The sequence below is a fragment of the Vanessa atalanta genome, chromosome 4 (assembly GCF_905147765.1).
Source record: "Vanessa atalanta chromosome 4, ilVanAtal1.2, whole genome shotgun sequence".
In the NCBI taxonomy this organism is placed as follows: Eukaryota; Metazoa; Arthropoda; class Insecta; order Lepidoptera; family Nymphalidae; genus Vanessa; species Vanessa atalanta.
The window spans coordinates 10152284-10178182 of record NC_061874.1 but is presented as its reverse complement, the minus strand read 5'-3'; the positions used below and the strand labels follow the sequence as shown (position 1 = coordinate 10178182).

At 30.1% G+C, this 25899-nt stretch overlaps 1 protein-coding gene across 2 annotated transcripts in view; it reads right to left on the bottom strand.

Annotated features, from left to right (window-relative positions):
- Positions 1–24780, bottom strand: part of LOC125077773 (venom dipeptidyl peptidase 4-like) — a 39493-nt gene extending 14713 nt beyond the window's left edge. Inside the window, exon 1 of one of the 2 annotated variants that reach the window (XM_047689819.1) lies at positions 24453–24780. The gene's annotated coding sequence lies outside the window, so the exon portion shown is untranslated. Of the gene's footprint in view, positions 1–3362; positions 3411–24452 lie in introns of those variants that run through there. The other variant, XM_047689820.1, reaches the window with a different exon arrangement.
- Positions 24781–25899: the final 1119 nt, after the last annotated feature.

Here is a 25899-nt window from a genome sequence, read left to right as displayed (position 1 = left end):
TAAAAAGGAACAATAAAAATAATTTTAGATTGAAATATTCGTTTTTATTTTAATTATTTTCGAATTTTAATATGCAAATATTATAATAGAATATATTTACACTACTATTAATAAGAAAGTAACAAAGTCATTAATTTTTAAAAACAATAATGGTAAAAAGAGATCTCAATAAGGCACCGTCGTAAAAAAAAGTCAGAAATTATTTAAATTAAAAAAAAGGTTTTATTTACAATAATAGTGTTAAGATTAGTTTAAGCAAATATATAATAAATATATATACAAATAAATATTTTTGTTATAAATAAAAGTTTTCCTCACTGTTAATACTTCCAAATTCTCGAACTCCTTGTATCATGTAAAACTCGTCAAGCGGAACGAATACATGTTACTGCAGTTCGCTAGCTTATTTTTATTTATCAAAATAATTATTTCGTAATTAAAGTGCGTCTTATATTTTCTATGTATCTACACGATAGGACATTTGCATGCCATATTTAAATTTAAAAAAAATAATCAGTTGTTTTAAAAATGCAAAACGGAATTTGCAAACCCCAATGCGACTCCAACAGTTAGAACAACTCCACTTTCAAAATAAGAACTGAACGAACCAATGTCGTACCGGGACCATTCACAACTCGCGCCAAAAAACGTAACAGATTAATGGATTATTACAATTGGTTGTCAAAAATAGATATGAGCCAGTTATCTTATTATATTATTATCTTATTAATCCGTAACGTAAATTACAATTCAAGTTTTATTATTATGTGTGTATCGGTATCAGTTAATGTTACCATAAATGTATATATAAAGATAATATTTTCAAACGTAGCTCCGCCACTACATATTTAGCTTATCTTATATACTGTTATTTTTATTAGGTTCTATTTAGAAAAAAAATACCCTAAAAATGTTAACAGATTAAGAAAATGTTTTTATAAATCAATTTTTAATATTTTCATCGTTACACACCATTGATCATCAATTCTAAATCGAAGTCCTCTAATCTGCGATTTTGTGAGTAATCCACAAATAATCTAATTTAAGCAAGAAGTATGAATAGCAATAAATAATCTATCTTCTGGCTAAATACAAACAATTTTTAAAAATTAAATTAAATTAAAAAAAAAAATCTTAGCAATTGATTCCTAAGTCACCCAAAAAAAAAAATGATTTTGATGACCAAAAATATATTGAACCTACGAGAATTGTTCTCTGGAAATAACTTTGACTTGGATTAGAAAGAAGCAATCGTCTTAGCGTGTCGGTACAATACGAATATTTTTCTCCTATACATTACTTCCTTCCTTCCATTAATAATTTCCTTTATCTTTTACCATAATAATTGATCGTTTTTTTTCGTATCAATACTACGTATCCAAGTTCGATACTCTTGATTTAGTTTCAGTTGGAGTAATCATAGCATCTGTGATAGGGCTTCGCGAAGATTTGCCTAGCTGAGCATCGCGCATTCGAAAATTATTATATTGCCACAGAGTAATACTTTTCAATGTTGTCCTTGCACAAGAAACATAATATCTTAAATCCCGTTTATCATGTTGACGAATAACGTTTAAGGAGACATCTATCGTTCTTACAATGGCATATGGGCGAACGTGTTCATCAGGTACAATCGCACACCCTAATTGCAATTGGCTCATTGCCTTCCTTAATAAAGAATAAAAAATATCCTCTGTTATAATTACGTAAGAAGATCTTCGGTTATCTTATTCGCTCATTTGTATGTCGTGCCTCGGGCTGTCATTTAACCTCTGTTCTTAATGGGAAATGGCGTAACGTAATTTGAACATCGCTAACGAACTAATCTAACCGACAAATTTATGTACAAAGAAGATCCTTATGTATCTTAAAATATATGTAAAGTTTCTGCGTTTTAGTTGGATTATGTTTAATCATTTAACGCTTAAAGCTTTTTGTTTCGCTGCTTTTTTATTTGTTTGAGTTATGCTTTTAAATAATTATTATACTCATGCAATTATATAATTATTATTAAAGTTTTTTTTAATATTCAACATTTGGATAATTGAAATTTAAGTAAATATATAAATGTATCTATTTTTGAAAATTGTAAAGCATCGTCAGCAGTACCTACAATATTTTTATAGAAACAGTACACGTTCTGGGAAATGAGCCAGTTTGTAAGCGTCACAAGCCGGAATTGGTAATTAAGAAATATTACATCCCTTACAAGGAAACTAAGACGTTATGTCTCTTGTGCCTGTAGTTACACTGGCTCACTCACTCAAACTAAAACAGCATAATACTAAGTATTACCGTTTGGCGGTTGCATATCTGATGAGTAGTGATACCTACGCAGACGGGTTTGCACAAAGTCCTACTACCAAGTTCTTCTCTACAAAATAATAAGTCAGAGAACTTTTCTTTATTAATATTGACGAAGTCTTACTAGATATGTCATATTGACAATTATTATTGTCAATGTCTAAAGATTAAATGGCGTAATTGCATCTTATTGTCATTATCTTATCGTATAGTTAGATAATAATTAAAATTAGATTATAAATTCTTCAAAATGTTTTGAGAGGTGTGATTACAAATTATTTAACCGCAGATGTAAATTTGTAATAATTGATGTATATATATATATTATATGATACAAAATATATACATATAAGAGATTTCATAAGTTATAAACAAATCGTAATATAAACAAAATAACTACTTAAGAGTCAGGGCGTTGTATAGCATAGATTCCCTTTACGTCATAACCGTTTCATGTGGAAACGTTACATATAGAAAAGTTGCAATCAAATTCAGCAACGAAAAATATATAAAGTAATGGTACATTTAGATCATATATATATTAGTTTGATAAAAGATCGAATTACTATAAAGACGATGACAAGATTGATTCCATTTTCAAAAATTTTAATAACGCAACAGAGAGTATAGTTTTAATATTATTGTAAATTAAAATATAGCGTTGTCCTTTTTTTGTTGTTGTCTATTTATTCACAACCACCTCGTGTATTTATTAAAACGCCTAAAATAAGAACATTTGCTCATTGCCTCTTTGATAGATTTTGCTATACAAATTAGCCTTTTGCTAATTTGACATAGGTAAATAGTTGGGTAGTTTTAGTTATCCTAGAGGACTATTAAACAAATGTCCGACTGGACTTTGTGATATATATGATATTTTGAAAATGACCATTACGCTTTATTCAGACCATAATAAAACATATTCGGATAATGAAAAAATATAAATAAAAAGAAGCAATACGTTCGGTAAGTACCATCACGGTTAACGGTAAGGTAAACAATAAAAAAATAAAAAAATTGGTAAGAAATACGCAAGAAATATAATTAAGATCACTTACCACGACAATTAAATATTCAACACCGGCCCGTGGCCGACTTTCCGCCTCACTAAATATTGATATTTAACAGTGTTAAGCGAGATTAAGATATCCGTATCTTTAATAGAGATAACAATGAAATTTAATAATCACTAATCAGATATAATAGAAGGCGAATGATAAAATGCAAATAAATTAGATAAATGTAAAAAAAAAAAGCCATCTCAATAGGTAATTCGTTAGTATTTGCACAATCTATGCCTTTAGCATAATTCTATAGTTCTAAATACTTAAATCGATTTTTAGTATAGTTTGACGTATATGGGCCTCTTGATGGTAAGTGGTCACAACCATAGACAAAGGCGCTGTAAGAAACATTAACCATTCCTTACATCGCCAATGCGACCTTGGGAACTAAGATGTTATGTCCCTTGTGCCTGTAGTTACACAGGCTCACTCACCCTTCAAGCCGGAACACAATAATATTATAAATAATTTCATAAATAAAAAAGGGTGAAAATGTATTTGTGCTTCATACTTTACATCTTTCGTAAAAACTTTTCAACCAATACATAATAAATATACGGAAGGAAGGAGGAAGCTTAAAGTGTATTTAAATACATGAATTGAGATCTTCCTATATATTTATACATATTTTTCGTTTTAATATGAATTGAAACCGTCATTCGTTTTGTTTATTTATTAAATACTAGAGACCCCGCCCCGGTTTCAAACAGGTTTCCAATGCTGATACTAAATAAATAAAAAAAACTACTACAGAATGTCTTTATATAAAATCTTCACAACATTTTTGTCCTTATAAACCGCTATGTCCCTGCATTTTAAAACTGTAATATCCATTGTTTCTCGTAAAAATTAAATAATACAGATGGTTATTTTGGACTATCCCTAAGAGATAGAAATATTATCGTGGACTTTTTTATAGAATGTTTTAAGGTGTACAATACACATGCAGTACATTATTTTGATCTATCTCGTAGGGTGCGGCCCGCAAAAAATGTGCTCATTTACGACATCACATTAGAAACCTTCAAAATTATCAGTATTTCTCAACTATGTTATGCATGTGTTATACATATATACCTTCCACTTATATCACTCTGTCAATAAAAAAACCGCATTAAAATCCGTTACGTAGTTTTAAAGATCTAAGCATACATAGGACAAGGACAGACAGCGGGAAGCGATTTGTTTTATACAAGTAGTGATAGGGTCAATGAACTTTACATCCTTTTACATCTTGGTTATTCAAGTATATATTATACTATTCAGTTTGAAAAGCCATGAATCAGTAAATCGATTCCCTTTAAAATATAATACGTAATAATAAAAGACGTATTTGCCATAAAAATATTTGACAGGGAATTTTTAATCTTCTCATGCTTGGAAGACAATATACATTGAAAATCTGCTTTATGTTTGCAAAATTTATGATTGCTCTTATCCAAATCAAAATAAGATACAAGAACCAAAGGAATAATTTGTTTACATTTTTCAATATTATAATTAATAAATTTTACAAATTTATTTTCAATTGAAAATAAAACAACCAGATAAACATGCAATTTGGAACTAAAATGATTGACTGACACAGAACCTTCAGTACTGAGTATTGTCTTAACTTATTATTAAATTAAAATATTTTACCGCCTAATACATCAATACCTTGTAGCGTAAAACATTTATAAAAAAGACCGCGCGATCGCTTGCCACAGAGATTGACGTTTTAGAGGGAAGTTTGTGTGCTTCGGACATACCGTTTCTGAGTCACAGAAATTTGTCGTTTTAGTTGGATGTTATTTATGTTTGTTAATTATAATCCAATTAAAGTTATTTATAATATTGTTGATTGTTATTTGTTATTAAAAAGTTAGATTGTATAAGTCTTTACTTTTTAAAAGGTAGATTAGGTTCTAGTTCTAGTTAATAAAAACATATTTATTATTGTCGTCGTCCTCAATTGCAGCGCTTGCTTTAATTCTCAGTTAAAACTAGCCAATGTTTCAAAAGATTGGATACAGAATTATCTGCTCAAATTCAGGTACAATCCCTATTTTCTCATTCTCATAATCCGAAGGAAATAAATCCGATACGACCGGAAAGAGTTCACGCGCAACGACCATAGCTTTAAGGTAATTTCCGATGCACGGAAGCGTATGTAATACCAACTGTAGTCTGCTACTGAAAAGTTCTTGAAAGGAACTCTATCTTTTTTTATTTACCTGAAATTAGAATTGATCCCAACTTTATGAGCTAGCCATTAGTTTTACGAAAGCGCTAATTATGACTTACACACTATTATAAGGCTGAATGTACATCATTCGTTGCTAACCGTAAAATTTTAGTAATTAGCACGTCTTATTCTCCAATTTACTTAATAGTTAAAATCATGATAAGTAATCCGTATAATATTAACTATGATATTTATTAAAGAAACTTTACACACTATATCAATCTTGAAATTATATTCTAATTGCGCTCATATTGAGATGATCATATTTTTTATATAAATAATTATTAATCTTCTGTCCTTTATGACGTTACTTGACGCGACATTGTAATATTACTTTGGACTCACCCAACAAAGTTTCACTTTGAAAAGTTAAGTATTCAAATAATATAGTAATAATAATTCAAGCCTTAATATGCTAATGTTTTCATATAAACACACTCATATTATTTGAGTATATATTCATATTTCGAGTGTGAATAATCGAGCAATTACTTTAATGTTAATAATAATTAATACACCTCTCTCCAGATACTTGTAATTGTGAGACGCTAACATTGTTATCATACCGACGTTAAAATACAACGTTCTGTTACCAGAATAGTTCAAAGAAAACTACTGAAATTATTGCAAATAAGACAAGGGATTAAACGATAAGTCCCGCCTCTTGTGCTGAGCATGCGTTTGGGCAAACTTTATGACGTTTTTTTATGACGTCACGTTCTTTTCCCCCTTCGACGTAGCCGCTCTATACGAACTTTTGTGTGTTGAGCGTGTATAGTTTTACTTCGTTGATATATTGTATTGTATAATGTATATTTTTTTATTATGAATTATTTTAATAATCATCAATTTTGAATTCTCAATGTCTCAGATCTTCCGCGATGGTTGCACAAAGATAGAAATAAATAAATAAAAACTTTAAATAATTGGCGTTATATACGATTCGAAAAATGGATAATACCTTCATATCTTAAATTTAATGGAGATAACTTGGTAAGCTATTCAAGTACGTATTATATAGTTCAAAACAAAAAATACTGTAATTGTCTTTATATAATGTACCTTGGTAGGACTTTGGGCAAGCCCGACTGGACAGGTACCACCCACTCATCAGATATTCTACCGCCACACAGCAATACTTGGTATAAATGGTGAGTGAGCCAGTGTAAATAAGATGTTATGTGACTGTAGCACAAGGGATATAACATTTTAGTTCCCAAGGTTGGTGGCGCTTTAGCGATCTAAGGAATGGTTAATATTACTTACAGTGCCAATTTCTAATGGTGGTGGTGACCAATTACCGTCAGGTGGTCCATTTGCCTGTCCAACCGTTATCTATCATAAATAAAAGAAATATCATATCATTAAATCGTAAAACGGAACAGAAATTCCAATTTCCGAAAAAATCTCATAAAGGCGGTCTTTCAATTTCCCCCCGTTTTCATTTCCTGCCCTCGCGATGTTTTAAAGCGTCTCAGATTTATTCCTCTTTAATCATGGATACAAACGTAATTTCTATGAAACACTGTACTTTGAATTTTTTCACAAAAACACGAATATCACAAGGAATTAGAAATTAATTTAAGTCTTCATACTTTTTTGTTTTTTTTTTTTTTTTTAATTTCATTGTAATATTGATAATAAAACGAAAAAGAGTACCCTTAATACTTGGACTTAAAATTTTCGAAATGTGTACAAATAACTTATATTTCATATATAGAGTACTTTTAGTAGTAAAATTGTTTTAAAGCTATTTCAAAACGGAATTGTACAGCTTCCGTTTTCAAATTGTCGCTCGACTTCCGTTTAATGTGGTAACATTATTTTCCTACGTACGCTTCTCATACATTCTCGTACATTTTCTGAAATGTAAAATAATAAAACAAAAACCAATTATAATTAACTCGTTAGCCGACTTCGCACGCATCGTCTTCATTATTATTTATCAAAAAGAAAAACAATTTAAGCAACTTTGAAACTAATCACCTGATACATAAAATTACGTATTTATTATGAAATCAAAAAATATTTTATTTTCTCAATTTTTTTAAAATAAAATGTGCAACAAATGGTTATGGAAAAAAAGGAAAAGTATTTTTTTTTAATATTATATACACTTGTGTATTTTAAAAATCGAATATAAGATAACTAGTTCGAAAGATGTCGTAAGCTCTTTCGGTGATTTTACTTCAAAATTCATACTTTGTTATTACTCAATCTATAATACAATATCTATTAGAAATTATCTCTTATTTTCATTTAACGCACATTAAAATTCGCGTGTTCATAGCCCCTGGCCATCACAGCTCTTCGTAACAGCTGTTATATAAGAGTGAAAGATAAAATAACTTCATGATATAGTTCTATAAATACAGGCATAACATTTTATCATTACCAACTATATCATAACCAAGCTATCAAATATTATGTTGTTAAATCTTTTTTGTTTTATATAATATAAGCAAATATGTATCATAATTTTATTGCCTTCGGATTTTAGTAGGCGCAACAACTTAAAAATATATCTTAAATAATATTTTAAATATAATAAAGCGAATAATTATTATTTATTCGTGTATAAATATATCCGTAAAAGTCATCGTATGTTAACGTAACGAGGAAATATTTAAGGAGGACTACTTATCTCCTACAAAAGACCTTCGAGAGAACCTCTAGATTTTAAAAACTATTTATCAATACTAATATTATATATGCGGAAGAAATTCTGTCTGTCTGATCGCTGCTCTTTCATGACCAAACCATTGAACCGGATCAGATAAAATTTAATAAAAAGCAGCTAATATGACATATGAAATATACATATACAATATCGTCACAGAGAGTAATAAATTTTAATCATATTCTTAAAACAATAAAGTTTTTAATATAAATTAAATATAATAAAAAAATGTCTTCAGCACTTCCCAGTATCGCCCACTTTAAATTTTAACCACCAACGTGTCAAGTATGCATTTTAGTTCTTGCATTATATAAAAGTAAAAAGTAAAATCAGTAAATAAAAGCCTGTAAATGTCCCATTGCATTTAAGTACCAATCGTTTTGAAGTACCACCATCTTTCTCAAATGCGTGTTGGTCGATACAAATATTGCAGAATTTCAGCTGACACAGAATTTTTCTTAAATATATTTGCCTTCACCGCCGAGCTTTTACAACTTATTTTTAATTACTTTAATATGTATTCGAAAAAAAGTAAAAATTTTCGTACAATAACGATTCAACAAAGCAACTCTAGACGCTGCTGTCAAAATCTATTCAATAACATTTTGACAACGTTTAGAGCCTATTATATTGAAATGTACTCCTTATATTTCTTTAGTATATCTCTAGGATATCCTTGTTATTACTAGTATTTAAACGCCTGACCTTGAAAATTATCATTTCTAATTTTCCAATTATGAAACAATTTACTTATAATTATCTGGTCGTCTGGTCTCCCCTACTCTATGTCATGTCTGATAGAGCCATTTATCGTTAGCTCACGATTACTTTCCTCACGAGTCAATGCGAGTGACCTGAATATTTAATTGCAGCACGTAATGTAACATAATAACAAATATATTGCGTCTAAGGAAACTTACGTAAGAGGTTGAATTTTTGGCAATGTTTTACGATTTCTCCATACTATTGTACGCCCAGTAGTCAAAATTCGAACATAATCATTATTACATTTAAAAAAAAACATTAGAATATTAATGTTTCCAACATTTATATCCACTCTTATATCGTATTTATTTTATTCATAGCACTGAAGCTCGTTGATAGCTACTAAACAAAAAAAATGGAAAATCGGTTGAGAAACAGAGCAGAAAAGGGTACTGAACTGTTTTGTCTTTGTCTATTTATACAATAGATATGCTATGTCACATAAATAATTCTCTCTTAAAACAATATGATCAACATTCGAATCTACTAAGATATTTTGTATTGAAATATTAATAATTAACAGAAGTGATAATTTAAACCTACGTTGAACTACTTAATATTGAAATTGTTAATTGAAAAGCTTAAGTTATTAATTAAATTTTATGTCTTTTAATGTGATAATTTAAGAAAAAGTTATTTATTAATAAAAATATTTATTGATTATAAAATATATTAATATGTACATAACAATTTTGTGTATGTAAATACACCGAATTCTAATGCACATATCCAAGAATTGTAACTAAGAATATATAAGAGAAAGTGATGCCAACAGACTGGAAACGTAACGCGTTACGTAACGAAGCGGTTTACCCTCCCATAAGAAGTTATCACTTCAATATGGCCTTCAAATAATGACAATACAAATAGTATTGTCATTATTTGAATTATACTCCTAATATCGGATTTACTTAAGATTGGCGCCAAACATGAGTTTGTCATAAAATCACGATTTTATCATCTATATTCCATATGAGCGAAACCCATTTATACATTTTTAAAATCCGAATTATATTTAGTACGAAGCTGAGCGTTGCGAGATTGGGGAGCGGACCTGCAGACGGACTGATCCACGTCTATTTTTCATACCTTTTAACACTGTCTTTTGAGTGAATGCAGCTGAAGCCATATCGCACACGTTCCTTGCTCGCGTTTTTCGTTACATTCCTTGCTTGTTTTGTATATCAAACCTCACTCTACTAAGGTCTTGTCCACCGGAGCTGCGCTAAGCGAAGCTACGAAATTAAATTGATACTAAAGGTTTATTTTTTCCTCGCACATCTTCTTCGCACATCTCTGGTGGCGCAGCCTGACTATCGAATAAGCTCGCAATTACGTCATTCGTTAATGTTGTGGAATTAGTGACCACTTCATTGACATTGTAAATGTATTTGTCACCTCTTAGTCTACTGCGTTTTTGGTCTAGTGACCAAGTGTACAGACTACACGGTGCTGGGTTCAAAACTCAGGTTAAACAGATATTACGTTTTTCTGAAGACATTATTTTTTCAAAAATAGCTCCGAAGTAACTTGGAAAGATTGTAAAATTCAGAAGTTGTATTTCTGTTTCTTAAACTAGAAAATCTCGAGTTTTTGTCTTCAAAATGTCATTGATCTTCATAGGTTGAGTTGCATTAAAATCAGTAGTGATATCTACGTCTTCATCACACAGATAAATAAGAGTAAGAAACTACGTATGTTTAAATTCTATTTAAATACCAACAGTTTTTGATTTTGTCAGGAAAACCACAACAGCCTCTATTAGAGATTAAATTACATTTAAATTTACTAGTCATTGCAAGTGAATTAAACCAAACACGTAGGTACATATCATGAGTGTTATCGGAGAATTGTCTGCAGTAGTTTGTATTTTTACAAGTGATATATAGATAGGTAAAGAATGATTCACTCATCCACCTTTTACTCTAAACTTATTGTTTATTATAGAACCTAATAAACAAATACAATCTAATTTGTGTTTTTTTTTCGCACGCTATGACATCTTGAGTAATCATGGGCGTCACTCACTTGAATGCACGTTAATAAGGTTTTTTATCATGGAGGGGCGGAGTTAAGGTATAGTTATTTTTTTTAATTTATATATCTAGTCATTCGTAAGTGACCAGATATATAAATAAAAAAAAAATAACCAAACCTTAACTTTGACTTTTTTTATAATAAATAATCTACTTAGTTGCTGCTAACGTTACTTACAAAGTTCAATTGGGTACGTCATAAGCTAAAAGCATTTAAAACAGATCAATCAATTTCAAATTGACTCAATTTAAATTAACTTTTATCAATTTTAAAATTACAATACTGAACTTACATAATCGATATTAAACAAAGATAAACTAAAGTGAAATCTTTTTACTTGAGTAAAGGCGAAAGTTAGTAACAAAACTAATTACAGCTAATTTAATTACCATTCTAAGAATATTGAAAATCTGCAGCCGTACTTAAATACTTAAATATTATTTTATACATGGTACGTGCTGTTTTCAGTATATTCTGAAATGTACAAATCATAGAATTAACGAAGTAAATATACCGTGTTAGAAATTTAGCAGAAAATCGGTATTTTACTTACAAAACCGGTTTTTGTATATATTAATACTTATATGATATTTTGACTAAGTATTTTATTTTACGATGCCAAAACATAAGTACTGTAAAAGTTATTACGTATTTCATTAACATTATATACAAACACACAAACCTATTATTTATTTTATATGTATATTCTAATAATTTTGCTTAAACATTATTATACTAGTTTTTTTTTTATAAATATTATTAGTTCATTGTAACCACACACTATATAAAAGGTAAAATACGTCCAATATAAAGTAATGGTACTTGTTTTATTTATTTAACTTTACTTTCATTAATAATAACTAATCATCGTTCACTTGCTTCTAATTACGTAGCGAAATCAAATCAAAAAACATCACATATATTAAAATATATGTGATGTTTTTTGATCTTCGATTCGATCTGTTTCTATTTTCATTTAACCAGAACAAATATTAACATTATATTATATTTATTAAAATATGTATAAAATATTAGATGCCAAGTATTAAATTAAACATGATTTAGATGACTAATGTTTCTATCTAAACATACAAATTAATTATATATCATAAACATAACCCGATGATAACTATTTTCAATGAATAACAACCGCGCTTCAATTCATCCGATACTGACTAGATAAAGATTTTTTCCTGACAAAAACCTCGCCTTACTTAATACCGTGTTTCGCAGAACAAAGGCCCTTGCCATAAGGGTCTGTTTCACAAAAAACAAAAGATACAAAGAAATAATACTTTATTCTCCTACATTACTTACAAGTCCCTCGTGTTCGAAGCGGAACTAAGGAACTGAGCACTTATGTATTAGACGTACCGAAAGGGGGTCAATACGAAATAGTAGAAATGATATTAGGAATCTATTTCCTTTCTTTAACAGGATTATTGTAATGTTCGTTACTATCGTGTAATGGTATCGTGTAATGAGATGTTAAATCAAATAACAAATGACAGAAAACGTAAAGTGAGTAAAAATTATATTTTTAAAGACCCACTGTTAAGCTATGGCCGGGTCTTCTTTTGAGGTGGGGGTTTCCTCACGATGTTTTCCTTCACTGAACAGGAAATTAAATATATGGATAGGGCATCAACCCACAATCTTCAAGGTTTTTTTTTATGTTATCGGTAGGCGGACGAGCAAATGGGCCACCTGATGGTAAGTGGTCACCACCGCCCATAAAATTTGGTGCTGTAAGAAATATTAACCATTCCTTACATCACCAATGCGCCACCAACCGTGGGAACTAAGATGTTATGTCCCTTGTGCCTGTAGTTACACTGGCTCACTCACCCTTCAAACCGGAACACAACATGCTGTTTGGCGGTAGAATACCTGATGAGTGGGTTGTACCGTAGGTAGGTAGGTGGGGTAGGTAGGTACAGTGCTAGATATTAGTATCCTTTCATCTTTAGAAGGTTAGTAGAGTTTATTCACAACTCAGCTCCAGTGCCTGGCAATGTCGCATGTCATCTTGTTGTCATTTCACTATCACGTTCTGCGGTGAGTTTCGAGTTTGTACTTATAAATAGCTCTGAAGCGTACATAGTAATAACATGTTATTAATAAAACATTACACTAAATAAAAGAAAAACAATATTACCAAACATGCAATCTTTAAAGAGCTGTTCAAATAGACGGCTTTATTGCTAAAAGGCAATTTGTTAAAGACAAAGCAAAGTACGTATAATACCACAGTAGAGTTTGAACGAAACTCGTTATAATTATTATACGGAAATAATACTATGGCGAAACAAAAGAAGGGCATTAAGATAAGATTGAATACTATATACGTTATGACATTAATCTGTTACGAACGTATTTGTCTTGTTCGTCTAGTAACCTAGCTAGCGTATATGGCTGCAACTCTCTAGATCCTTAATTCTACCCCATTTCACGATAGTACAAAAGTTGTACAGTCCGGAAGTGAGCAATGCTTACGTAGACGGTCCTGCTTGCTATCTTTTCGGTTCTGTTGGATTCTGAGAGTAACGGAATAGAAAATGTACTAATGGTTGCGCCCACACTTCTACACTATAATACGTCCCTTTGAGAATGGCAGTTACTTAAATCAGTCATAAAGACATTATATGAGTATTTCACAATTATAACAAAATAAAACAGATTTGCAGTAGTCAGTAGTCTTCTAAGAAGAAGTTTTGAGACGTATATCACGACAACTACAAATGGCACTATATAAATAATACGACATCTCCAACCAAAACATGCAAGTTTTTCAAAGCTGTATTTCACCGGCAAGCCAGAGATTATTTAAAAACACAAAGCAAGAACATCGAAATTTAGTCCGAATGACTTATATATTAAATAACTAGATAATGATATAAAAATGAACTTATAAACACTCCTACGTCATGGTGTAAAGCAATATATTTAATGTACATTGAACCCTTATTCAAGCTTCGTACTCAATAATAATAAGAGATAGAAATTTTAATGAGTATATTCATTAAATTGAATGAGACTTTAACAATAAAGTAATTTAATCCATCTGAACACTAGCTACCATATTACGTACAATGTAATTGATTTCCAATGTGTAATAAGTACCTACATACAATACCGAAAAATTTATAAGATTCATTAAATATATTGAATCATGAATTGTTTTTAGGAAATCTTTAAGGATGAAAAAGATACTAAAATAATCTATATTATATAGATGATTTCAGTCATTTTTTCGTATTGACATTTTCATTTAATACTTCTTAATTTTTTTTAATTGACGGTATTAACCGTTCATACCTCGTTTAAATTTTATTAATATATAAGAGTAATAATCTTATAACCAACGCCAACGTGATGATAGGAGACGAGAAAAATGTAGTAGTAATAATAACATCTAAAAATAACATATATAGTCCATTTCAACCACAAGAAAAGCCAAACAAACAAATTCACCGTCGAATTGACGTCATTGGTCGAGAGCTTGAATAAACTGTGATGTTCATCGAGGATTTTCAAAAATATTGCGTTTTGAACATTGACGAAACTGTTATCGGAACTTTGGAAGTAAAATTGAAGTGAATATAAGTATTTTAGTGTAATAGTGTTATATTATAAATAAAGATATATTAATCAAGATCGAGTCGAGATGGCTCAGTGGTTAGAACACGTGCATCTTAACCGAGGATTTCGGGTTCAAATCCAGGCGCAAGCACCACTGAATTTTCATATGCTTAATTTGTGTTTATAATTCATCTCGTGCGAGGCGGTGAAAGAAAACATCGTGAGGAAACCTGCATATGTCGAATTTCAACGAAATTCTGCCACCTGTGTATTCCACTAACCCGCATTGGAGCGGCGTGGTGGAATATGCTCCAAACCTTCTCAAAGGGAGAAGAGGCCTTAGCCCAGCAGTGGGAAATTTACGGGCTGTAATGTAAAAATGTAATAATCAAGATATGTTAGTAGTGAACAATATAGATATCTATTAGAATATTGTTTGGCATACGTATGTATATATAAAGTTTGTTTATATTTATTCCTTCCTCGACTGGAATAGACTATACATTAAACACAAAATCAGTATAAAAGTCATAAAATATTCAGAGACTTGTTGTCCTCTGGCATCTTTTCTATTGTTTTGGTTTACAATATTTTTAATGAATCTGAATGTTTTATTTCTTGGCAGCGTCTTCCATGTAGCTTATGTCCTTTACAGATTTTAATAAGACATTTGTTCATCTGCAATGTTGCTAAGCTTGATGGTATTATTTAAGCAAAATAAATAATCTCTTACTGTTATTAAATAACCTATACATAAATCTAACTATGAAAGAGGTAGACATCCTTGACCGTGGTCGATCGTCCGTAAAAGATAAATATACCGCGATTATACACAGCCTGTTCCCTGTAATTTCGGAGAAAAGTGTTACAAGTTAATTCAGCACGACGCATTATGTTAAATATTTATGATTTCAGAATATTCTTTATAATTCATTGTCATTGTTGGTTTACCGTCTGCCTGCAGTTTACCGTCGGTTAAAGTGATTAGGCTGATATTAACTGATTCGACCTTCACAACTCGCCGAATCAAACGTCAATTGGTATATAAATTAGTAACTTGTAACGTTAATTTTGTGAATTTTTACTAATGTTGACTCACACAATAATATAATTAATACATATACATTTTAACCGAAGATTGCGGATCGAAATTGACAAACAACACTGAATTTCAATGTGTTTATCAATCATATCGTGGTCAGCAGTGAATACAACTGAATGACCTGCATGGGTTTAATGAAAATCTGCTACACGTGGATCAACACATCTGCATTGTAATATATTGGTATGAGCTATACTTTTAGGAGAAGAAGCCTTAGACAAGCAGTGATAATAAAAACAAACTGTTTGTACTTTAATCCAATAGTTCTGTTGTAATAAAAATTGATTGATTTTCATAAAAAAAACGTAATACACGCATTCGGATCGAATTAAAATTCTTAACTTAAAATATATTTCGACCTTTTCACAAATCTCTGAATTTCTTAAATTCAGCATTGCGTTACTATATACCCGCATAAGGTCCCCATTCCTTAAAAGTAGCTATAAAAGTAATTGGGCTAGAATTCGCAATTAGGTTTCTTCACCAGAGCAAGCCTGATTACTTTAGACATCTCGGAGTAAACTTGAATTAAGCCACTTATCTTATTTACAAGGACCTTATTAGATACGACTCTTTTCAACTTAATGGAATCAAATAAAAAAAAAAAAAATTACCAAGATAATTAAAAGGAAAAAGTTCTCAGTAGTGGTATTATATTCGTGTATAATCTAATATAAAAATATATTATTGAATGGTTTTACTTTCTAATTCTACATATTTGAAATGAACCTTCAAACTTCGAGCTTCTACTAAGAAATTCTTTATGTAGACTTCCTATCGGCCCGTCCAGGTATTTAAACTCAGAACATCGGTATACGTACACTCATAAGCTAGCTAGCCTAATAAGTATACTAACTTTAGTTCAATTATAGAAACATATATTCAATAATTAGATTCTAAGTTTGTCACAGATAAAATGCTAAAATTAATAAAACTTCTTGTTTTGCATATTTATCAAAACACTTCACTTCCGCCGTAATCCAGTTTACTTGCTTTCCATGTTATCACTGTATATCCGATAGTCGTAATAAAAAATATTTATAATTTTTGTTCGTGTGAACCATTGTTATATACAGAAAATTAGTTTAAAAAAATGGATATTGTTATAAATTAAAAATTAATTGTTAAATATTTAAGATGAAAATGATGATTTCGAGACAGTTCGTTGCAATAAATTCATCCTATACTAATCTAGAAATGGTATGCGATCTGCGTATTATTCCAGAGAACAAGGAAAATATAATAATATAATATTATATAAATAATCCCACTATACTCGTTAGTATAGTGCGATAAATACATATAACATAAACAATAAAATGTTATATGAAATACGTAAGAAATATCTATTATTTTTTATAATTAATTCGAAATGGAATGTTTTTGTATTGAAGCAAGAATGCTTAACATACATAGTATAAATCTCGATTATCAGCGAATTATTTTCCGTCCGCGGGTTCGGCCTAACAAACAAAAAAAATCTTTCAAGTTTACAATATTAGTGAGAATATACATATAGGACTAGATCTAGCAGAAGTTTTAGTGTTATGTAATTGATATAATTTTCACGCTAATTCCATGATCGAAGTGTGTCTGTAAACATTTATTGTTCACTGGAGCTAAACTGATGAGGTTAACCCATTTAACCTTGTTTCTGTACGTAACCATCTAGTACATACAAGTTTAATGCTATAAACGAAGAGTTTCCTCTGTCATACTAAAATTTTACCGAGGGAGTTTTGTTCGTTAATTTTTTTCTGGTTTTCGAGCAATAATTACTAATTCAATGGTTATAGAACATCCGTATTATTTTAGATTATATTTTCAAGTTTGACATAAGCAATATAGTATGTTAATATCTTAGATATTTTTCGAGATAGGTATGTCAGAATATTTGACGACGAGATTTTTTATCGCCGCTTTTGAAGCGAGCGTTGCCAGAACTGTCGAATACACGATCATTTTCTATAAGAGATTTGCAGGTCTTCAATGTGTCTACATAAAAGTAACTATTAGTATGTTTAGAAAACAAAGAAAAAAATATGTAGGTACTACTGTAGGTTAGCTTAGTTATCTCAGAGTATTTCCGTATCGAAATAAATAATATATTCGTTTTAAACGTTTTATGTCGGAATCGTATTTTAAGCTAAGCGTTTTGAAAGGATGTTCACGTAATCTCTTGATTGAAATAAAACCTTTGTTTTAATAATTGGACCTGAAGTGGGGGCAGGCAGGTAGCCTTATTTTATTGTATATGTAGGTGGACGACCAAATGGGTCACCTGATGGTAAGTGGTCACCACCGCCCATTGAAATAATAATAATAAAGCCTTTGTATTTCCTTAACATACATAGAAAAGTAAAATCATAAGTATATATTCATTTAAGATTATTCTGTTAAGGCCTGTTCTGGTTAATGATCAATTTTGTCTTGTCTTGTCTTGACCAGCCTATTTCCACCTTAATCTTTTCATATGCTTAAGAGTATATATCACTTTGGGTTTTAGCGAATTTCTTCTAATTTTTGCTTATCCTTCATTCTAACATACAAGATGCTCCTTCCATCGTACGCTGGGTCTTCTGTACTATGCCCCTTGCATATTTGTTTTATATCCGAGTTTGTGATCCGTATGTCAAGCAGGGAGCAGACAACCATCCATAAGTTTTTAGTTTCAAGGGAACTTACTCTGTCTTCTTTATTCTTCGAAAAAATTAGCATTTTTATTTTTGGAATAACTGAATGACATTTTGTTAACTAAATATTGCTAAGCTCTTTACATATTCTTAACTCTGTTAATTGTCAGCTAATATAGGAGTTTGGATAGCGTTCGTCGTTACTTTAGTTTTTGATGTGTTAATTATATTTTTATAAAGTTGCTTATTTCGTATAGCTCTGTTATAATCTTCTAATTGCTTAGCTGATCTTGACTCTTGATTATATTATCAGCGAATCTAAGGTAATTAAGGTGTTTCCCATTTATGTTCGTAGTAATTTACTTAACATAATACTTACAATGAACTTGGTACGAGTATTTGATGTTTTCTTACAAAATTGTTATCTGTGATATTATTTAACGAATTATTCATTTATTTTTACGTATATCAAAGTTAAAGTCAAAGTCAAAAATTTATATTCAATAAAGAAGTGTTTACACTTGCTTATTGATTGTCAAAAATCTACCACCGGTTCGGAATTTAGCACCTCGGACCTGAGAAGAACCGGCGAAAGAAACTCAGCGGGATATAAAATTATTAATTAATAAAACGTTAACAAACACATTCAATTCTATGTTAGATCAAGGTGAAGATCGAAATATAGAACATGGGTCGACGTGTTATTACTTGCTTTTATTCGAGACACGTCGAACTCTTCAACTAGATCACAAAGCTTGTATTGTATTGTAATGAAATGATACACGTCGTAATAGTTCTGCCAGTAATCGTTTGAAAAACGAAAGTAATGACATTTAACAGTGATTCAAGCGTTTATAGAAATATGCTGTTTGAATTAGGAATAGAAAAGCAGAAAAATTATAATAATAGTAATGCAAAAAAATAATATAAGTCTATAATATTATGTAGATTGAAGGCACAAGAATGATGGGTGAAAATATTGTTGGAATAATCCAACAATATTTTCACCCATCATTCTCTCATATAAATGAGAGAATAGAAAAGTTTCTTTTTTATGATAAAGGATGAGCCAATGGGCCACGTGATGGTAATTGGTCACTACTGCCCGTAGACAATGGCGCTGTAAGAAATATTAACCATTTCTTACATCACCAATGCGCCACCAACTTTTGGAACTAAGGTGTTATGTCCCGTGTGCTTGTTGTTACACTGGCTAACTCACCCTTCAAACTAGAACACAACAATATTGAGTACTGTCGTATGACGGTAGAATATCTGATGAGTGGGTGATACCCATTAAGATGGACTTGCACCAAGCCACCAAAAAGTTAACACCACCACACCGCACGAGCAAGGAAATAGATGAAATAACATATAAATAAAATAACATATGTACTGCGCCTGCAGATTAATGAATGACCGCAAGCGAATGAAGTGAAGAAGCTTTTTGGAATATTCATTAACTCATCAGTATACTGATAACAAAGAACGTTCACACAAAAGAGCAAGATTGGTCCAGCCCCGGAGGTTAACATACGAGAATACTGTATATTAATAAATTAATTAATAATAATAAATCTCATGCTCGCTAGTGACGGAAAGCATTGTGAATATATCTACTTATTATGATACAGCCTACTGTGGAGTGCAAACACATCTTAAACAGTGTTTTTAGATTAAACATTCACAATGATCTATTAAATTGTTCCAAAGAAGGTGGACCCTACGGAATGCGGAAGACGGACAACCGTGAGCTTTATCGCACCTTGGGAGAGGCCCATGTCCAGCAGTGAATTGCAATTAAGTGTTGATCTATTGTTTGACAATACAATTCGGAAAAATATATAAAAATATATATATACACAACATGTGCTAATACTGTATGACAATTATCGGCAATTACGAATATTACATCTTAGTCACCGAATTAATGACACGTCAACTAGCAGTCTTTAATAATAATTTACAAAAATACTCATATAGTTGAGTCTGTTTACGTGTAATTTTTAATACTTTATGCTAAGTAGTTAAAAATAAAATACTACATGTGACTCAGGCGAAAATTTATTATGATAAACGTAATTTATAGAAACGCACCCAAACAGCACTCCCAAAAATAATATTTTAACTAAGTTTTTAATATAATATGTACTAATAAAGATCACGCGTACATATTTACGTACGTGTATCGTACACAGTTCATTTAAAGTGGCCAGTCTTAGTAGTGTGTCAAGGATAACCGCTTTACTTAAAATGCATTGCCTTTACAAGAAAGTTATTTTACACATAAATAGTAAGAGTTTATATTAAAATATCGGGGATTTGTTAAATATTTATATACCTTATTAAGATAAAAATAATTAACTCATTTGAATTACGCGTCCTATAACGTAGTTAATACATGTAAACAATGGTTTTATTTACGTATATTCGAATTTCAAGTTATCTAAATCATTCAAATTAAAAGTTATAAAAATCTTCAAGAACGTAAATATACTAAAGCATACAATTTTTTTTAGAGTAATGCGAAGAAAATATTTTAATAATCTCTTAGCTATAATACTAAGTACTTAACAACTACTAAAAGTTTACAAAACAATATCTAAGTACATTACGTTTTATTTTTCAAAATTTGATCGTCGTAATAAAATTATAAATAGACCATTGTCAGATTAACAATGGCCACTGTTGTAATCACAAAGGTAATCTTTATTGAAATCTTGAGAGAACACAAAACGATAAACCCGATAAAATTAAGCTCCAATGAATCTACTTATATCGTGAAGTATGATACTATAAACTATTAATTTTTATGTGATATATTCTTAGTTAAGCGGATTGGTTATTGGACCACCTGATGACAACCAGTGCCCATAGATGCGCCAACATTGGCCCTGAAAGAAATATCAACTATTCATGACATCGCCAATACGTAACCAACCTTGGGAACTAAGATGTTATGTCCCTTGTACCTGTAGTGATACTTGCTCACTGATTAATCAAACCGGGATTAAATATTAGAACATATAATAATGAGTGGTACCTACAAAAGTTTGCACAACGTTGTACCACCAAGCATATATTAGAAAGTATACCAGAAATAATAATAGTTATGTATGCCAGAGAAAGGTTGTATATTAAAATACATAAATAGGATATACAGGTTGCTACTTTTTCCAATGAATACAGCGAAAAGACGTGTATGTAACCAATTCGTGTCGTTCCATGTAAACCTTTCTTCGAGAATACCTTTTACGCAAACAGCATTCAATATTGGGTGCTACGTCGTTCACACGCTTTTATTTCCCACGTACGTTCAGCAACTTCAGAGAAAATAAGAAAATTCCTTTATTGAGAGAGATTTTCCCTCTTTTTTTTGTTACTAAAATCTTTAAATGTTTTATGTTTCCTACGTTTATTATTGGTACGGTTATAATAACGATTGATAATTTTTAAAACGGTTACACTAAATTTTCATAAAAACAAATCATTTATTAAAAAAAAAATAAAGCGTATTATTCAACACAAGATTATATAGATGATAAAAAATGTGGAGCTAATACTTGTTGACTTTCGGGCAGGATATAATATACTATATATACAAAATACATATATATAATTTGTTAAATAAATGTTATATATATGTTAATTACATATATAATTAATTAACACAACTGTGATTTTAAATTTTGGAAATGATTAACTACGGAGTTTCTCGCCGGTTCTTCTTGGTCGATCTACATTTAAAACCGATGGTAGCACTACACTTAATACAGTTTTGTAAAAAGACAATTCAAAAGTGCTTAAGTGCAAGTGAGTGTACTTGAAAGCCTTATTGAATTAAATATCTTTTGATTTTGCCTACAATTCAATTTTAAAATAAAAAGTTCTCGTTACCATTTACTTACAACTGGATTAAGCAGTGCTGATAACTCGTACTATGGTAAATTTACGTTTAAAACACTACTACTAACAGTACTACTACTAACTACTCTGTACTAACAGAAATGACGATTCTGAAGCGCATATAAGAATTAACTTGATATTAATGATTTGATGAGAGGTCAACTAACCATGCGCTATTTGACAACTATCATAAAAACATAAACAATATTTAACATGACTTTAATTATGACTTGAACTTGACCGATTCATATTTTGTATCTTAAACTGATTAACATTCTTTTTTTGTGTAATAGGTAGGCGGACAAATGGGCTACCTGATGTTATAAGAAATAATAACCATTCTTTATTTTACACCAGCCACCAGCCTTGGGAGCTAAGTTGTTATGTCCCTTGTGCCTGCAGTTACTCTGGTTACGATTATATGATATTAGATACGATATTGTAACGACACAAGAAAACGATTACATTCAATGCTAATTGAATATTCGAACCAGTCAAAGACAAAAAAATATTTTCTGGATACCACTCATTATTATATATTCTAATGTTAAAAAAATAACAAAAACTTGATATTGTTGTCTTCCGGTTTGATAAGTCAGTTAGCAAGTGTATCTACAGGCACAAGGGACATAATTTTTTTAATTCCCAAGGTTGGTGGCGCTTTGGCGATGTAAGGAATTGTTATTTTTTCTTGCAGCGTCAATGTTGGCGCACGAGAAAAGTATACCGAGTTACTTAATTCCCGCAGTGTAAGATGTTTCTTATGTTAGATAACTATTAATGATTCAATCAATTAGTTGACGGATACAATTAATATAAAAAACGGTATTCTCATTTTAGACCCTCGATTTTTTTTATATATTCAAGATTATAAAACAATTGATATAACCTACTATACATTAATATAATACTTAATTGGTTATTATTTAAAATAAAATATTTAAATACTTTGATGAAATAAATGTAGAAGTCAGTCTTTTTAAGTTCATAACGAATCTAAGAATAATGTGGGAAAATCATCGATTTATTTTTAGTAAATAATAGTATTTTTATGGGTTTAAAAATATCAATGAACGTGCGTAAAAAATATAAAGTAGACTTACTTATATGTAATTTTTGGGTCGTTACATTTAGGTTTAAAATTGAATGTAAAGTTAACAATATTCGAAATGCAAATTATTACACTAGAAGAACCGGTAAGAAACTCAGCAGTTAATATATTTTTTATTAAATAGTATCCTACAAACAATATTTTTTACTAACATATATTATGACATTATTACTTGAATTGTTATGGTAAACATCAAACGAAATATACTTTTATTTTTGAGTACGACAAACAATAAATAACTACGCCTTTATAAAATCCTACGTCGTGATTTATTCGATATAGAGATTTTTCACCTTTTCTATCGGATGTTGAGATGGATTTCCTTTCGTGATATATATGATATTGTTTTTATTTCTACAAATATCTGAAATATATAGAAATGTATCTTTAAGTTATTTTATGACATCATACACAAGTACAGATAATACCTAATAATCGATAAACGACATTTTTTTCTATAATTAGCTGCAGAAATTTTACAGAGAAATATGTTAAGCAGTAATTAAAATTGTTGAATAATATAAGCAATCAACAATAAAACTACGCGTTTAATAATATATGTATATAATAAAAACGAAATGCGAATATATTTAGTATTATCAAAATAACAGACCAACAAAACTTAAGTACTGCTTTAATACAGAGAGCAATTTTTATTTAATTTTTATTTAATTTTGCCTTATTTCAATAGTAATTTATAATATGGATGTATTATATTTCTTTATCCACGAGGGTCAAATTTAATCTTATATGAGTGACCCACAATAACACTCAACATATATACTTGTAAATATATATATTATGTGGTTTCTCTTTGATCTCTTTTATAATGTTCAAATATTAATTTATGTCAGAAAATTAAATTCTGTCTTTGTAACACATTTTACCCTCAAAATACGAGTCAGATATTTCACTAATAATGATTGTAATTATAAATAAATAATAAACCCATAAATACTTTATTTTTTAGATATAAAACTTAAACAGAGACAGACAAGTAATCAGTGGCAAAACCTAAAAATAATATATAGAACAACTTACCTTAATAATAAAGCGTCAGCTTCGAGTTCATCAAGTCTACCAATCCATATAAAACTTTACACATCACTTAAAAATGTACTACAATCACAAGAAGTTGTATACTATATACTTCACATACATATTATTTATACTCGTTTCTTATAAAAAAGCAAGAGCATATTACGGCAATAATTTATTTTTTAAACATTCGATTTATTCACACACAGCTGATAAATTCATTTGACCACTTTACACGACTCTTCGTAGTTCGTACGTTTGTAAATAAACATTGTAATCAGCTACCACATAGTACTTGTGCGTACGACAGTCACTCGTACACTGCCGTCCGCGGACTGGTAACTGAATAAGCCGAATAGTTCATAGAATGATTAGCGTACTTGACGTAACAGAATCTTGTTTCTTACAGAAATATTTATTAATCCGAAAACAAGGTAGGTATTTGTTATGGGTAAGTCGTTCACGTCACTTGAAATACTCAACACAGGAACACGAAATTCACTTGACACGTCATTAATCTATATTTAAAGCGGACGAAACTGAGAAAGGCAAATTATAATATCATAATATTATATACTAAAACCTACTCCGTAACAAGCTTCTGGTATTTATGTATATTGATTTAGAAGGATATTCCGATCGGCATTACCAAAAAAAAACCTTCTCATTTATGATTGAATGGAATTATTAAAATGAAATTGATGTTTTTTATTGTTCTGTAAACAAAGATATGAATTAGTACTTTCTACTTAACTTTAAAAATCAAAATTACGTTCATAAGTTCAAAGTTTGCTGTAGATGACGTAATAATGGGCTATGTTTTTATGTTATATATTAAAACATAAACAAGGTATTAGTGACGAATAAGATGTGTTGCTTGAAATACTAAATAGTTTAAAGGTTGGTTCGAATTACGTCATAATTATTTACTTTTCTATCCATCAAAACATATATGTATTAACTGGTAATTAAGTTCATAAATAACTAAATCTAGGGCAAGACTTAACAAATAATCGAAGCGTAATTCATCAAGATCCATTGTAGGTTTCTGAAGTATAACAAATAATGATTCTATATAATTCCTTAGGGGAAGTACGGACAAAATGACAGGGTGTTTTGTTTTTTAATCATATTTATTTAACTAATGGTATTATAATCTGTCTCAATCGTTTTTATTTGTCTTAGGTTTATTGACTATCAGTAACACAGTCTTTTCATGAAGTAGAAACTATAATAAAATATATATTAAGAAAAAATTTAACTAATTACAAAAACCATGTTGACCATGTTGTACGGACAAAATGATATATATGGTAGTCCTTACCATATGGTAAGGACTACCATATATATCATTTTGTCCGTTGTATCATACTATTTTTTAAGAACACAGTTCATAGATAAATCGTTGGGACATCAGCATATTATGCATGAGCCCAAAGGAAACAAGAAA